The sequence below is a fragment of the Dipodomys spectabilis genome, unplaced genomic scaffold (assembly GCF_019054845.1).
Source record: "Dipodomys spectabilis isolate Male_0828 unplaced genomic scaffold, ASM1905484v1 ptg000545l, whole genome shotgun sequence".
In the NCBI taxonomy this organism is placed as follows: Eukaryota; Metazoa; Chordata; class Mammalia; order Rodentia; family Heteromyidae; genus Dipodomys; species Dipodomys spectabilis.
Genome location: NW_024871222.1, coordinates 1,789,252 through 1,795,864, shown reverse-complemented (window position 1 = coordinate 1,795,864; position 6,613 = coordinate 1,789,252).

Genomic DNA, 6,613 nt, shown 5'->3' with positions numbered 1-6,613 from the left:
AATAAATATTTTGGTTTTGTTTGTAATTTCATATTCTATATGATACTACAAAATTATTTTTAAGTAGAGTGTTTAATTGAAAAACTCACAAATGATTCTAACATTCTATTTGCCTAGAAGATTCTTTCAAAAGAGTTATAATTAAAAGTTATTTAAGAGATAATTCCATCAGTTCATATATAAAATGATAATGTGAATAATATAGACAGAGTTGCCAACAAATGGATGAAATTAATTTATAAATTAAGAAAAATAGCATTTTTTGAATCTTTGGTATAACATGGTATGAAGAGAATAATTGTGTGACATATTCTTTCTTCTACATATATGTAACACAGGAAGCAATTTCCTTAATTACGTGCCTCTTTATACAATGAGAAAAATGCTAGCTTTGAGGTTTGTTTTTATTTTTGTTTTGTTTTATTGGTTTGTCCTAGGGCTTGAACTCTGGGCCTGGACACTGTCTCTGAGCCTGTTTTTGCTCAAGGCTTGTGCCCTACCACTTCAACCTCAGTGCCACCTGTGTCTGGCGTTTTCTGAGAAGTTTATAGGAGATAAGAATCTAAGGAACTTTCCTGCCTGGGTTGACTTTCAACTGTAATCTTCCCATCTTAGCATCCTGAATATCTATGATAGTTAAAAAATTATAAAATATAAATAATATTTACAAGTGTTCTGATGTCAAGAATACCACTGGGGGTAAAATTTATGGAACCCACTTTATTGAGGTGTTCTTTCCAGAACAAGGAGGGCATCACACAGAGGTGTAGTATTATTTCACAATAGAGATAAGCTATTTGTGATGTGAATTAAGGGAATTTTGAGGTGCACCATACAAGTTGGAAACTGTTGGGCTAGGATGACTTTATGAGATAAATCTTGGGATTGATGGTCATAGAAATAATAGCTTACTTTGATAAACAATTGCTTACTCTTAAAGAATTAATTATTACAGATGTTTCATAGTTTTATCCTCTACCAGAATGTGGCTATTTTTCTGTTGACTTCTAAATCTGTATCACCCCATTGGAAACTGCATCTATTGCAGAATTATATAACATGCAAACACATATTGTTTTCAATCTCTCAGATATAGAATGTTCAGAATTTGAAAATGAGTATTTATTAGTCATAGGAATTTGAAGAACACATATATCCTGTCTTCTTAACAACTTATTTACTTTTAAAAGTTATGGGTTTCACCAGAATTAATTTGTTTTCGGTTTTAGCATGAGAAAGTACTATATTTATTCTTTTTTGAAAATATAGGCAAGTATATTGTGAAAATATTGTCAAGTTGGATAACATTCAAGTTGATGATCCTCTGATTAAAAAGGGATAATTAATTCAAATTAGATGCCAGCTAGTATTGATTTTTAAAATGTTACTACATAAAGAATAATATTTATTATACTAATCCATGATATTTATTTCATGCAGCTTATTTTTTAATTTTTTTATTAGCAAAGTGATGTACAGTGTGGTTACAATAATTGTAAGGTACTGAATACATGTCTTTTCAAACTTGTTACCCCCTCTCTCATTTTTCTCATAAATTTCTTTCACCTCAATACTCCTCACAAGTTGTAATGTACATTTCCAACATATTATTTTGTGAGTATTGCTATTAAATTGGTTTGTCCTTGGTCAAAGAAAATAGAAGTTACATAGTACATTAAAAACAACAATTGTAAATAAAAATCTCTGTTTCCATATCTTGGAGTTCATTTTGCTCAGCATCAGCTTACATGGACATATATATGCATAACAAAGCCACTGGAAAATAATAGTTTCATGGACACTATGTCAAGAAAACAACATTTTAACTGTTATTGATGGTAAAGTTGGAATTAGCGTTGGTGAATTCGCGATTCTGATAAAGGAATTTCAAAAGAGTTTTAAAATTATGACAGGTAAATTTTAATTGTTCAAAGTTTGTAACAACATAGCCTATGAAGAAAATTTAAAATTGCCTGGGAAAAAAGGCTTTCATGCAAAGAAATCCATGGAGACTTAACTGAGAGGGAGCAATGTGGGTAAAGATGGCTCATTTTTATATTAAACAAACAAACCTCAGAAACCTTGCTATCAATCCTGTAGGTTTCCTTGAGAATTGTCCTTACCCAGGAAATATACTCTTACTATGTGAAACAATGTTGTAGTGTAATTTAAATTCAAACTTCTTTAAAAAATAAGATATCAAATTTTGTGCATTGACCGTTAATTATCAAACAGTAATTCTCTGAAAAAGATAATTTGGGTCCAAATATTTAGGGAGAAAGTGCCCTCCACAATGAAAGAAGGTATTGGGTATACGTTTTTCTGTTTGTAATATTTTCCAAAATGCCTTTGCATGTGAAATACTGAAAAAGAGAAAAAAATCTGATTGGATACTTCAAACCAATGATTTCATATTTCTAAGTATCTCACAAAAACGTAATATCCTTATTAACATGAGATAGTGAGGACTTCTCTTATTACATTCGGCAAAAAGTTTTGGGATCAGAAAAGAATTGAGCAAATTGAAAAGGTAAGAAAACGTGGTCTTAGAAGCCGTAGCTCAGTGTATTGGCCTAAGCAGTGGAAAGAAGCCAAAACTTTTTTATATAGATTGTCATAATATTTTTGCTACCTAAAGTGATTTTACAGAGCGTATTTGCCTCACTACAATGTGGAATAGATTGAACGAAGACATGGAAATAAATTCCACATCCAAATAAAAGAGTTTTAAAAGAGAAACCATGAAGATGTAGCAGTGGGGGAGGCCTTATAGTCCTTCAGCTTCACTAGACTTGAAGCCAATAATCTGTGATTAATTGGAAATCACGCAAGAGCTAAGAAGAGGACATAGAAGTAGGACATAGAAGCATTGTCCTTTGTAACAGACACTGTCATCCAAGAAATGGGTGATTTAACTCTATTATTCTTCATACAACTTGTTGAGCAAATGCAAAATGAAGACAAAAAATAATCTATTGAAATAATTTTCCAAAGAATAACTTCACTGTTCCTGATATGGTATCTAAGGAGAATATTAAGAGAGAAGATAAAAGTGGAGTATTTTTTTTGTTTCCTCCAAGCATATTTTTAGCAAAATACATCTTTGAGGTTAGAAGTGATTGAAGCAAAAAGTGGTGGAGTATTTATTTTTGTGGGCACTTTAGACACAAGAAGAATTTCAAGGTAAAAGAAAAAAGAATCCTAAATATTTGTGATCACAGCTTCTTGGACTGGTTTTTTGGAGACAAAGTTTTACATTAGAGTTTGTCCTCATTATCATAGATGTTGGGTTTTCATGGCAACCAAATGCAAGGGGGAAGTTTAATGTACTCGCTTGGACAAGTAAACAGATTGATAGAAAAAAATGGCAGATAATATTTAGTGAATTACTTTGACCAATTACTTTGCCAGAAAAAAGAAGGAAAGATATAATTCAAAATCACTTGACTTAAAATTATGAAAATATAGTAACGAAGAGATATGCGAGAAAACAGAGGATTTTTTTTTTCTCCAGTGGAGTAATGGGTTCTTGAACTTGTTTCTATCATTCTATCTTCACAAGCTATCAAGTGCGGTTCAGGATTGGAGGATCCAGTTCAGACAAAGAGAACTCGAAGAAGAAAATATTTGCAGCAGATGTAGGTGATTTATAACCTTAGACAATCTATTTAAATCTGTTCAAAATTCTCCCCTACCCCGTACTGCCCTCTTTCAACAGTTTTTTTTTGCTTTCCCAAGACTGCTTTCATTAACTGCTTAAAATTTTGAGAGGTTATATTCAAACTCCTAGAGATTGCTGTTTGGTTGTAATTTTTGTGTGATTTTTTTTTTGTTGTTGTTGTGTTTTTAAGCTGCATTTCAAAAGCTTGTGCAAGTATGTTACAATTAAATATGTCCATCTAATTGTCCAATGCTCCTGGATCAGAGTTACTCCTTCTATCATTCTGAACCAACCCCTTCTCCAAGATTTATTTCGGATTTACTACTTCCTTTATCACATGTGTACATTGAGTATTCTAGCTGTACTTGTCCCTTGTTCCATTTTTCATTCATTCTATGTCTTTACTATTATTCTTCTCTGGTTTCATCTTCCAGATAGTCATTCTCTTAAAATGTCTGTTAATATTTTTAAAGGTTTATACACATTCCATGGAGTTTCAGTCCTGCAAATACTTGAACTTATGTCAACTTCTATTTCCATAATTCATTCATCTGCTAAAAATTCGCAAGTCTGGAGATGTGAATCTTTAGTCAACAAAAAAGTTTAAAAATGGCTTAGAATGTATTCCTAACTACCAATTTTTATAAATGCCTTTGTACAACGGTTTGTGATTATTTTATTTTACGAGGGATAGTATTTTCTGCTACCTATATGTTTTGGAAAAAAAGAAAAATAATAATTACTACTATAGAGAAATATGATAGATATAGAAGACAGATTTTATGTTTGTCACATCTCTGATGAGTACCTATATTCAAGACTTCAAGTCATAGTTTTTACTATGTTAGACAGACAGGGAAAACATAAAACAACATATGATAAGGCAACTATTTGTGACTTTTTAAAATGTACCTCATTATGTGATTAAATTTACTTTATTAGCTAATGTTTGGGTTTGAAACATGGGAGGCTGATCTATTTAACACATTTCTGCAAGGCACCTACTGAACAACACAAAGGTTGGGTGGTATTATTTCTACAGTTTAATGAATGGTTGAAACTATTTGACATTAGTGCTGGGTAAATAAATCCATTCTATTGTAAATTGCTCCCTCCACTTGAAAAACTTTTAATGTCACTAAGTATCATCTACTTGTCAAATGTTATTTTGGCGAATGTGATTTTAAAAAGTTTATTTGAAAAGGAGTATACTTTCAGGAGATTAAATGTAGGTTATCATTGGATTGAGAATGACAACATTTTTATACTACAGAATCAAGTTTTACTGAAGTACCAGTGTTTTGAAGCATTAAGGATCTTCTCAATTAATGTTTTTTCTGAATTATATTTGACCTCTAAGTCAAATTTTTCTGGCCTTGGTAGACCAATTATGGATCTATCATTCCAGGAACTATTTTTTTGGCCTACATATGCTGGACTGAAATATTTCATTAATCGTTAGGAGAGAGGTATTAAAAGTAATCTTGTGAAATTTGTGATCTTGCTCACTCATATGGGCTGGTCATCTGTAAATTGGAAATTTGAATTACAGTACTTTCTCTCAGATTTTTTTTTATCTCATCTTTATGTTGCCTTGCATTTCACAATTGCTTACTGCTAATTCCTATGTCTCAAGGAATTGAGGACCTGAAATATTATAAGAAATGAGAATTTGAGATGGGTCTTCAATTACTTTCTGATGGCATATTGCATGGGCCTAGGTGAGATGTCTTGCCCTTCTTATCTGATGATGTGGATAACTGGGACCTGGGATACTAGGAACCCTGGGTCCTGCAAAAGAATAATACTTTTTCGAAATAACATCAGCAAAATTTGGGTTCAAAAATATGATTCAAAAATATGGAGAAAACAGTTTGGGACCAGAGAGTTAAACAATAAACAGAGCAGCAGTGTAAAATCCCTTATAGATTAGAGGAAAACAACATTGTTTTTTTACCATGTGAATTAAGATGACCAAGAATATTTAGAAGGTATCCCAAGTTAATACCGAAGACATTGCATTGATACTTTTATATTCTAATATATACTCTAAACCTAATTATTTATATTCCAATTGTATTTATTGGAATAAATAAATATAAATTTATTTCTCAAATTATCAACTGATTCTAGTAAGTTTCACTGTGTAAAATATAAAATCAGCACATATAAGTATAAATTATATAACTATATGTAATATAATAAAAAGGCACATGTTTTGCATTGTTCTGTTGTTGTTAGGATATCAAAGGCAACTCTGTTTTAAAGTTTTATTCCATTATCTCTACCTCAGTGTTTGGTAGGGTTAGGCCTAAAGATTTACCATTTGTAGATTTACAGACTGGAGGCAAGAGGAAACAATGTGATAAAAACATTACCAATTTAAGGCCTAAAATCGAGGAGAAATATATGGACTTCTCCTGCAGCTATGGAAATATTTGGTGATGTAAATGCTGTAGTGTAAGTTCCTGCCTGGTTGGAAGGTAGACAGACCAGGACTTTAGGTAATCATGCATATGAATGATTTTTCACCTTCTTGGCTTTAGCTACTTTTGAAATGATAGGTATAATAAACAATTATATTTTGATAAAATACCTTCTAGTCTGAACAGTGCTGTCTGAACTGTTCATCTCTCTATGATCCCTTGTAACTAAGATTAATTTTGTTGCAGTAAGACAATCTTTGCTGTCAGGGTAAGATACTCTGGTTGGTCTGTTCCTACATGGAAGAATGAGAAAGGGTCAGGGAGACATTTGTGCCAGTAAGACCTCATTTGGGACATTTTAAGCTGCACAAGTTTAGAAGTAGCTCTTGAGCAAAGCTTACTTTGAATCCCTTAGCTCCACAAATCTAACTCAGTTGGACAAATAAGTACTTGAAAAAGCCATCACCTTTGGACCTAGCTATAAAGGCTTCAATGTATGATCAGGTTTAAAATGAAAAAGACTTAA